Genomic DNA, 11,560 nt, shown 5'->3' with positions numbered 1-11,560 from the left:
GTTTACGCAACACTTGGAACCTGAACTCAGGACCTCTTGCATACTGAGCAAGCACTCTACCAAGCTGCACTCCAACTCCTCAGTTTTTATTTTACTTACTCACTATTAATATTTCTTTCTCTTTGTTTTTTTCTCACTGTCTTAGTTAGACTTCTGTCTTAGTTAAAGTTTTACTGCTGTGAACAGACACCATGTGCAAGGCAAGTCTTATAAAAAACATTTAATTGTGGCTGGTTTACAGGCTCAGAGGTTCAGTCCATTATCATCAAGGTGGGAGCATGGCAGTATCCAGGCAGGCATGGTGCAGGAGCTGAGAGTTCTATGTCTTCATCCAAAGGCTGCTAGTGGAAGACTGACTTCCAGGCAACTAGGGTGAGGATCTTATACCCACACCCACAGCGACACACCCATTCCAACCATGTCACACCTATTCCAACAAGGCCACAACTTCATTCAGATGGTGCCACTCCCTGATCCAAGGATATACAAACCATCACATCCAACTCCCTGGTCCCCATATACTTGTTCAAAAACATGAGTCTATGGGGGCCATACTTAAACATAGCATAATGCAAAATGCATTTAGTCCAACTTTCAAAGTCCTCATAGTCTATAGCAGTTGCAACAATGTTAAAAGTCCAAAATTCAAGGTCTCTTCTGAGATTCATTCAACTTAATTAACTGTAATCCCCAAAGCAAGGCAGGAAACCAGGTGGGCAAATTCCAAACTCTCCATCTCCATGGCTGATGTCAAAGCGGTCTTCAGATCTCCACTCCTTTGTCATCTTTGTTGACTGCAACAAACTGCTTTCTCCTGGGCTGGTTCCACTCCCTGTTAGCTGCTTTCCTCAGCATGTATGCCATGGCTCTGGCATCTTTAACATCTTTGAGTCTCCAAGGCAATTTCAATGTTACAGCTTCTTGTTTCAGTGTCTGGGATTCCACTTGATCTTTTGGAATCCTCCTAAGGGCTGGCATCACTTTTCCAGCTCTGCCCTCTGTAGCACTCTAAGCTCAGGTTGATCCACTCTACTATGGCTGCTGTTCTTGGTGATCATCCCACGGTACTGACATCTCCAATACACTGGGGTGTTCCACTCCAACTAGGCTTCACCAATAGCCTCTCATAGGCTCTCTTCAGGGTGTCAAGCCTCAAATCCTTTGCATGACCCCTTCAGTCCTGGGCCATCAACTACAGGTGAGGCTTCACATTCTCCAATGGCCTTCCCAGGCCTCTCACAGTGCTAAGCCTCAGCTTCTCTCCATGATCCCTTCATTCCTACACAAGCAGTACCACATGAGTGACTCTTACACATTACCAAGTCCAGCCACAGCATGAGGTACTGAAAGACCCCCGAAGGGAGACCCTCACTCAAGCCTCGGGACAGCCGCGGACCCAAGAAGACACTGAGACCGAACTCAAAATGTTGCGGGCAAGATTTAATAAAGCAACAGCAAGAAAGCACATAGACCAGAGCTCTGGGGTCAAAACTCATACACCTAGTATGGTGTAGAGGAGAATCGACCTCGAGCCAAATTTTTCACAGGCTTATATAGGAAAAACTCAAATGGGGAGAGCGGGGCAGGGAAAGTACAAGTTTGCATAACTAAGGGGTTCTGCCAAGGGACAAGGGGTTCTGCCAAGGGACAAGGGGTTCTGCCAAGGGAATTCTACGTAACTAAGGTGTCATGTCCTATTATTTGGCAATGTACCCGGTTCATTCTGAGGTTGTTCCAGGAGGCCCTTATCTCAAAAATGTTCTTGGAACAGTCTTTAGTTGGGAGGGTTCGAACTCTAGGGTAAGGAGTTCAGGAATGCATTCTGGGGTGAAGAGTTCAGGAATGCATTCTGGGGTGAAGAGTTCAGGAGTGTTCTGGGAACAATCTCTAGATGGGAGGGGTCGGGCTCTGGGGTGAGGAAGAGTTCAGTAATTTTTTATCTTTATTCTTCATTCCACACTCCTTTTAGAAAATAGCTCTAATCTTAGAGCGAGTTTTCAACCTCTTGGATGACCCGATATTGTTGCCTTAGTACCATAACCTGTACTGCATTTATCCTTTCTCTAATAAAAGCTACCAACTTATTAAGGATGCAGGGGCCAAAAGTAAGCAAAAGCATAAGTGTAATTAAAGGTCCTGCTATGGTGGAGAGGAGAGTGGTGAGCCAAGGGGACTTATTAAACCAGCTTCCAAACCATCCTTGTTGGCTTTCTCTTTCTCTTTTACGTATATCTAGGCGTTCTCTAAGTTTGGCCATAGAATCTTTGATTACTCCTGAATGGTCAACATAAAAACAACATTCTTCTTTTAGGGTAGCACAGAGTCCTCCTTCTTTAAGGAATAATAAGTCTAATCCCCTTCTATTCTGTAGCACCACTTCGGACAGGGAAGTTAAAGATTCTTCTAATTTGGTTATAGACTGTTCTATAGTTCTAAGATCAACATCCATAGCTGCACATAGTTCTTCATAGTATTGGGGGGTCTTAATTAAGGCAGCGGTTTCTGTACCTACTCCAGCCGCTACTCCCAATCCTAATAGAACTGCCAAAGTTAAGGTAACGGGTTCTCTTCTCCAGCGGACCCGATGTTCAAATTTGTCTAAAAAGGAGCTATCATCATGATACAGAAGTCTAGGAATAAGCTGAACCAAAATGCAGAAATCTTTGGAACTATTAAAAACAGACATAGACACACAAGGAGTGAAACCGGTATTGCAAGCCCACACTGTGTCTAGGGGGGGGGCACTAGATACTGACCACTTTTGCTAGACTGGATGTTCTGGGTCTGATTACAGAGGTGCCCTTTATCCTGAGGTACCTGGCCCAGACAAAGCCCTCTTCCTGAAACTGCTGCTAGAGTCAACTTTCTGTTTTCTCCCCAAAGGCATTGAGAATGATCTGAAGTAATATTATAAGTCCTGATCTGAGCTATTCCTTCATAATAAGGGGGGCTAGAGGCATAGCATAACCAGCATGATTGAGTCATATTAGGGTTAGTCCTATTTAAAGCTAAAAAAGCTCCCTGGACTAGACTGACCAGACGGCTCTCTGTATCTAGGGGCGGTGGGGAAGCCAAGGTAGGCTTTATGAGGGGAGTATTAGTCCCTAGGAAGGGTACCACCGTGTTGGGCTGTGGAGTTGGTGGAGCTGGTACGGCCGGGACCTTTGGGGGAGCCGGTACGACTGGGGGGCTCTGTTCTATAAGGACCTTGTTGGGCCCTACGAGTGTCACCGCCGGGTCTCTCACTGTCAGTCTGATCGTGAAAATGAACCCAGGGTCTCTTAGTGGAATGTATACTCGCCAACCCCACCTATTTCCTTTAAGCCAACTCAGACGGTGTTGTTTCCCTTTCTCGGTGAACTTTATAAGTAGGGGGTTGCAGTATTTACCTTTGCATGATCCTGGGGGGCTGTTTTTAAAAGCGCACCCATTCTCTGGATATTTATAGGGGTTTCTTTCTCCTTGGTTTGACTTATCATAGCCACTACCTCGTTTTACCGTGATTAGGTCCCAGTCAGAGGAGGGCTTCCAGTAAGCTTCCCCTGTCGTTTCACATGTCCATTTACCACAAAAGTAATCTGATGCCCCTCCACATTCTTGTTGAAGCCTTTTGCTCCGACCCTGACCAGGGCAAACATAAAATTGTGCAGCTCTAAGATTAGCTCGGTAGAACTGCCCCGAACATCCATACGAGTTCCCTATCCCGCCCGGGACACACCGCTGTTCAGAGGGTGGGTTGCTAAGATCAGTATGATCGGGGAGGTCCCAATTGGGGGATCCTGCCGCTAACTTACAGATGTCAGGTGTGAGATCAGGCCACCAAGTCCAGAGGGGATGGACTGCAGTGGTTGCCCATACAATGTTTCCCTCCTCATTAAGCACTTCCCAGGACTGTTGAATTGGAGCATGAGGGTTGTGGTTCCCTAGGCTCAGGGTGGTGCCTGCAGTGCAAACGAAGCTTAAGAGGATTGTCAGTGGCTGCCACTGTCCAATTGTCTTCGTGTTTTTCTTCATCTTGACTGGCGGCCCTCTTGACGTGGGAGGCGTGGATCCAGGAGGCAATCCCGTCAACTTTTACCGCAGTAGGGGTTGTCAGTAACACCAAATAGGGTCCCTTCCACCGTGGCTCGAGGCTGCCGGTTTGATGCCGTCTGACCAAGACTTTGTCTCCAACTTGGAACCCGTGGGGTACTGCGGTTGTCCCTGGGGTATAGGCTGCCTTCAGTTGGTCCCAAATTTGGGTCCTAATCACTCCTAGGGCCTTTAAATGAATAAGCAAAGAGGAGGGTAAGACAGGGTCAGAGTCGGAAACCAATGTTCCACCAGCTTCCATTAAGGGGGGAGGTCCTCCATACAGAACTTCAAAAGGAGTGAGCCCGAAACGTCCAGGGGTGTTTCGGGCTTGGAAGAGCGCAAGAGGGAGGAGAGCCACCCAGTCTTTCCCGCCGGTCTCAATGGCTAATTTAGTCAAGGTCTCTTTTAAGGTCCTATTCATCCTCTCTACCTGTCCTGATCTTCGAGGGCGGTAAGCACAGTGTAATTTCCAATCAATGCCCAACTGAGTGGCCAAGCCCTGACTTACCTGGGCAACAAAGGCTGGTCCATTGTCGGACCTGATTACCTTAGGGATTCCAAATCTTAGCAGGATTTCTTCAAGGATCTTCTTGGCCACAATCTGGGCAGTCTCAGTTTTAGTGGGAAACGCCTCAACCCATCCTGAAAAGGTGTCTACAAATACTAACAGATACTTGTTACCATACATTCCAGGTTTAACTTCAGTAAAATCTACCTCCCAATACACTCCAGGACGGTCTCCCCGTTGTCTCTTTCCAGGTTCTTTGTAGGCTCTAGTCGCATTAGTGAATGCACATGGTTTGCAGGAGTCTATAATCTTTTGAGCCACTGACTTCAGGTTGGGGACTTGGTATCGGGAATTTTTAATTAGTCTCATCATTTTTTCAACTCCCAGGTGGGTGAATTGGTGTAGTCCTTTCACAAATTTTATTCCTTCTTCGGGAGTCAATTCTATTTTCCCTTCAAAAAAGTATGGGAGGGGATCACTGGTCCACAATAGCTCTTTTATGTTATACCTCTCATCCTCAGGGCTTTTGGGCGGATCACCTTTTTCAGTTAAGATCATGGCCCCTTGAGCAACTTGTTTTGCCACTGAGTCTGCCATTCGGTTGCCCTTGGCCACCAAGTCTTCTCCTCTTTGGTGGCCGGGGCAGTGGATGATGGCTACCTTCTTAGGTGCATGTATGGCTTCCAACAGGGCCAGAATTTCTTCTTTGTTTTTAATGTCTTTACCAGCCGAAGTCAATAGCCCTCGCTGCCTGTAGATGGCCCCATGGATGTGTGCGGTAGCAAAAGCATAGCGGCTGTCAGTGTAGATGTTAACGATCTTACTTTTAGCCTCTCCGAGGGCTTGTATAAGCACTATAAGTTCAGCCTTTTGTGCCGATGTTCCTTCAGGCAAAGCGCTTGCCCAAATTACCTTTTTCCCGTCCACCACCGCAGCTCCAGCCTTTCGCTTCCCCTCTATCAGGAAACTGCTGCCATCCGTATACCAACTGGGAGCTCCAAGCCAGGGTTGGTCAGTCAGGTTCCTTCTGGTCCCAGTTTCTTCAGCGAGGATGTCTGTACATTGATGTACTGGGACGGAATCATTTGTTAGAGGGAGAAGGGTAGCTGGGTTGAGGATGGCAGGGGGCGCAAAGGTTACACGCTCATTTAGCAGCAGGCACTGATAGTGTGTCATTCGAGCATTTGTCATCCATCTGTCAGGTGGCTGCCGCACGATACTTTCCAGGGCATGAGGGGCTACAACAGTCACCTGCTGTCCCATTGTCAATTTGTCAGCATCTTTGATTAGCAGGGCTACTGCCGCAATAGCTTTCAGACATGTGGGCCATCCACTAGCAACGGGATCTAATTTTTTTGACAGATAGGCTACAGGTCTCTTCCAGGGTCCCAGTGCTTGTGTCAACACTCCCCTGGCTACACCCGCTCTCTCGTCCACATATAGGATGAAAGGCTTAGTCAAGTTTGGTAATGCTAGCGTGGGGGCAGTCATTAGAGATGACTTGATAGCCTCAAAAGCTCTTTGGTGCTCTTCTTTCCACTCAAAAGGAACCCCTTCCTTAGTCAAAGGATATAGAGGTGCCGCTAGGGTTGCAAAGCCTGGAATCCAGAGTCTACAAAAGCCAGCAGTCCCCAGAAACTCACGTACTTGCCGTGGGGTGGTTGGCGATGGGATCATCATAACAGTCTTCTTCCGGGCTTCTGTGAGCCATCTTTTACCCCCTCAGAGGGTATACCCCAGGTAGGTTACCTCAGTTTGACAGATTTGTGCCTTTTTAGCCAAAACTCGATACCTCAAGTCACTCAGTTCTGTGAGGAGCCTCTCAGTTCCCTGGTGACACAGCTCCTTCGAGGCCGCCGCGACCAAGAGATCATCCACATACTGTAGTAGGGTAAGCTGAGGGTTTCGAGCGCGAAAAGGCGCGAGATCCCGATGGAGGGCCTCGTCAAACAGGGTGGGGGAATTTTTGAACCCCTGTGGTAGCCTAGTCCAGGTTAGTTGACCAGTCTGTCCGCCCTCTGGGTCCCTCCATTCAAAGGCAAACAGGAGCTGACTCTTAGGGTGCAAGCACAGGCAAAAGAAGGCATCTTTTAAGTCCAGGACTGTATACCATGTTCTCTCGGGTGGGAGAGAGCTTAATAAATTGTACGGGTTCGGGACTGTGGGGTGAATGTCCAGGACCCTTTTGTTAACTTCCCAGAGGTCTTGCACCGGGCGATAGTCATCCGGCAGAAGTGGTGTATTCCAGGGGGACTGACAGGCCACTAAAACTCCTTGGTCTAGCAACCTCTGGATATGAGGCCGGATGCCCTCCCTAGCTTCCTTGCTCATGGGGTATTGTCTTACCGAGATGGGGGTGGCATCAGCTTTAAGTTCTACCACTACCAGAGGCACTTGTTTAGCCAACCCCATTCCTGCTTGTTCTGCCCAGACATTGGGGAACGCAGTTAGCCAGCCTGAAGAGACTGCATTTTTGGGTTGCTCTTCATGCAACCGGTACTCTTCCTCTGTGTTGAGGACAAGGCAGGCAACGGGGGCTTTTCCCTAGCTTACTTGTGGGCCTTCTGAAGTAAATTGGACTTGAGCCTTTAGCTTGGTTAGCAGATCGCGCCCCAAGAGGGGAGCAGGACACTCAGGTATCACCAGGAAGGAGTGGGTTACTATGTTCTTGTTTATCTGTAGGGCTCGTTCAGTCATCCAGGGGTAAAATTTACTACCAGTGGCTCCAATCACCATGGTCTTTTTAGAGCCTAGCTTGCCTAAGGGGCTAGTGAGTACTGAATGCTCTGCTCTGGTGTCTATCAGGAAGTTGATGGGGGTCCCCTCCACGGACAAAGTTACCCTAGGCTCAGGGAGGGGGTCTGAGCCCCGACTTCCCTAATCATCTTCTAGGGTCAGGACCTTGGATCGCTCCCGGTTTTTAGGGCAGTCTCTAGCCCAGTGTCCTTTCTCTTTGCAATAGGCGCATTGGTCTTTTTCCAATGGTATCTTTCTGCCACCTGGCGGTTTCACTGCCCTGTTGCCCAGGAGCCCTGTTTTACCTTTTCCTGACTGTCTATCATTTACAACTGCGGCCAAAATTTTACTCAAATTTCTATCCTGACGGCGATCCCGTCTATTTTCCCTCTCCTCCATTTCTTTCTTCTCTCTCTCCTGCCTCTCTTCTTCTGTTTCCCTCTTATGATAGACTTTCTCTGCTTCTTTTACTAAATCTTGGAGCGTATGATCTTGGAGCCCCTCCAGCCTTTGCAGCTTTTTCTTAATGTCGGGAGCGGACTGACCAATGAAGGCCATGGCTACAGTGGCTTTCTGCCCCTCTGACGAGGGGTCAAAAGGGGTGTACCTCCTATATGCCTCCATGAGACGCTCAAGGAAGACTGCGGGTGGTTCAGTCTGCCCCTGCAAGACCTCTCTTACCTTAGCCAAATTGGTGGGCCGTCTAGCGGCTCCTCTGAGACCTGCCACTAGAGTCCGGCGATAGACAAGGAGGTGTCCCCTACCTTCCGCGGTGTTGTAGTCCCAGTTGGGGTGGTTCAAGGGGAAAGCCTCGTCCACGAGGTTAGGGAGGGCAGTGGGTGTGCCGTCCTCTCCTAGAACATTTTTTCTCGCCTCCATCAGGATTCTTTCTCTTTCTTCTGTGGTGAAAAGAACCTGCAAAAGCTGCTGACAATCATCCCAAGTGGGTTGATGGGAGAACATAAGTGACTCAAGGAGCCCAGTAAGCCCAGAGGGGTTCTCTGAGAAGGGAGGGTGGTTAGTTTTCCAATTATATAAATCAGAAGAGGAAAAAGGCCAGTACTGTAAAGGAATGAGATCATTAGGTCCTGGCGCTGGCCCTCCCACATGTGCTCTAAGTGGCAAGGCAACTGTTGAATCCGGCCCCCCTTCCTCCCCGGGGCTTCGGCCTCGGCGGCTCCGAGTCCCCCCCCCCCCCCGCCGGTCCCTGAGCCCCTCTCGCTATTGGTCCCTGTGGTGGGGCGGCTACAGGTGGCTGCTGGGGCAGGGGGTAAGGGGGAGGTTGGGAGTCCATCCAGAGGAGGTCGTCAATCTCTGGATAAATCTTGGGGGTGCTGACAGGCCGGACTTTCCGGCTGCATCAGACTGGGCAACCGCGACCGTCAGTTTCGAAGAATTTGGGGTCCAAGGCTTGACCCACGGAGGTGGGAATTGGACGAGATTCTGCCAGGTCACAATGTAGGGGATCTGATCAGGGTGACCCCCTTCCTCCTGAAAAACAATTCGCCTGACGGTGGCGATTAGTGACAAGTCAAAAGCACCTTCTGGTGGCCAGCCCACTCCAAACGTCGGCCACTCAGAGGCGCAAAAGGTCTGCCACGGACCCTTTCTGACCTCCACTGACTGGTTGTGGGCTCTGACCTGCACCTCCTTCCAATGCTCCAGAGTTAGAGAAAGGGGAGTGGACACAGATTGTCCCATTTCTAGAATAATAGTAGACACAACAAGAGCGAACACGAGACTAAGACAAAAAAGAAACCAAAAACGGCGGCGACTTTGCGTCGACCACAAGCAACTCAAAGAATCAGATGGCCTTTCTAAGGCCGGCCGATTGAGACCCTCTGCACGAGGTGGGACTCGAACCCACGATCCCATAACAAAACACAAGGTGGGACTCGAACCCACGATCTCGCAACCCCAGATGGTCTCTTGGCCTCCAAAGGGGTCCACCAGGCGTCCCTGGTCCTCCCCTGTTCCTCCTGGGACGTCTCCCAGGGCGAACGGGCGGTGGACACCTGGACACGTCTATCCTTATCCACCCCGCGTTCCCTCTCGGAGCGCGGTCTCACTGAGCGTCCGCAAAACCGAAACTGCGATCGCACCAAACATAGAAACAGAACACAGACACCAAACCAAGACAGAACAAAGAATCTTACCTTTAAGTGGGTCTAGGACCTCTGGGTGGTCGCGCTGATCCCGGACGAGTCCCCAAATGAAAGACCCCCGAAGGGAGACCCTCACTCAAGCCTCGGGACAGCCGCGGACCCAAGAAGACACTGAGACCGAACTCAAAATGTTGAGGGCAAGATTTAATAAAGCAACAGCAAGAAAGCACATAGACCAGAGCTCTGGGGTCAAAACTCATACACCTAGTATGGTGTAGAGGAGAATCGACCTCGAGCCAAATTTTTTACAGGCTTATATAGGAAAAACTCAAGGGGGGAGAGCGGGGCAGGGAAAGTACAAGTTTGCATAACTAAGGGGTTCTGCCAAGGGACAAGGGGTTCTGCCAAGGGAATTCTACGTAACTAAGGTGTCATGTCCTATTATTTGGCAATGTACCCGGTTCATTCTGAGGTTGTTCCAGGAGGCCCTTATCTCAAAAATGTTCTTGGAACAGTCTTTAGTTGGGAGGGTTCGAACTCTAGGGTGAGGAGTTCAGGAATGCATTCTGGGGTGAAGAGTTCAGGAATGCATTCTGGGGTGAAGAGTTCAGGAGTGTTCTGGGAACAATCTCTAGATGGGAGGGGTCAGGCTCTGGGGTGAGGAAGAGTTCAGTAATTTTTTATCTTTATTCTTCAGTACAACCTTGGGTATCTCTGGAACACAGCTTCTTTGTGCTACCAGAAAACAATTTCCAGAAGATTTCACCTCAACAATGCTGGTTTCTTCTTAATCACCGCTAATTGCTTAGCTCCAGCTAACCAGCATCAATTTTCCCAGTAGTTCCATCCATTCTTAACTCTAGAGTCAGAGTCACATGGCTGAAGCTGCCGAGTTCGGCTGCTTACAGGAACTAGAACATGATCCCCTTGTACTATTACATTATCACTAGCTTTATGTTTTCTAAATCTTTCAATGCTTGGCTATCCTGGTTCTTGCTCTGTAGATTGACCTTGAATGCAGAGATCAGCATGCTTGTCTCATGGGATTAAAGGTATGTACCACCATGCCTGGATCTAATTAAGCTGGGTAGAATCTTGCCCCAAGGTCCCACTCCCTTAATCTTTTATCTCCTAAAACACAAGATTTTGTTTCATTTCACTTCCTGGTACCCCTTTAATACTCAAACCATATATTTTATATTTTTCCTTTCTAAGCTTGCTATGCTTGTTCAAACTTCTCTTCATAAGACTTAACCAGAGAACAAAGTCTCTGCTGGGCTTTTTTGAAACTTCTTTTGTCAATGCAATTAATACAAGTCTCTTCACCTTAGCCTCAGGCAAATTTTTCAGACAAGGGCAAAAAGTAGCCACATTCTTCACCAAAATACCACAAAACCAGTCTTTTTGCCACATTCTGACATTCTTCTCCTTTGAAATCTCTTGGGTCAGGTCAACACAGTTCAAATCACTCCCAGCAACAAAGTCTTCCATATTCCTACTAGGATGACCCATTAAGTCCCATTTAAAGCATTCCACTGCTTTCCAAATCCAAAATCCCAAAATCCACATTCTTTCAAATAAAAGCATGGTCAGGCCTATCACAGCAATACCCCACTCCCAGTACCAACTTCTGTCTTAGTTAGGGTTTTACTGCTGTGAACAGACACCATGACCAAGGCAAGTCTTATAAAAAACAACATTTAATTGTGGCTGGTTTACAGGTTCAGAGGTTCAGTACATTATCATCAAGGTGGGAGCATGGCAGTATCCAGGCAGGCATGGTGCAGGAGTTGAGAGTTCTATGTCTTCATCCAAAGGCTGCTAGTGGAAGACTGACTTCCAGGCAACTAGGGTGAGGATCTTATACCCATACCCACAGTGACACACCCATTCCAACCATTTCACACCTATTCCAACAAGGCCACAACTTCAGATGGTGCCACTCCCTGATCCAAGGATATACAAACCATCACACTGACTTATATTTTTTATTATTGAAATAATTCTCATTGTGTACATCCATTGTACATGGCTGTGTTACTAAGGGACATTTGTATGTGTAATGGCTATTCCTGGTTGTCAAGTTGACTATATCTGAATGAACCAAAATTCAGAATTGGAGGGCTCACCTGTGATC

The sequence above is a fragment of the Mus musculus genome, chromosome 7, assembly GCF_000001635.26.
Source record: "Mus musculus strain C57BL/6J chromosome 7, GRCm38.p6 C57BL/6J".
NCBI classification, from domain to species: Eukaryota; Metazoa; Chordata; class Mammalia; order Rodentia; family Muridae; genus Mus; species Mus musculus.
This window is presented reverse-complemented; position numbering follows the sequence as displayed.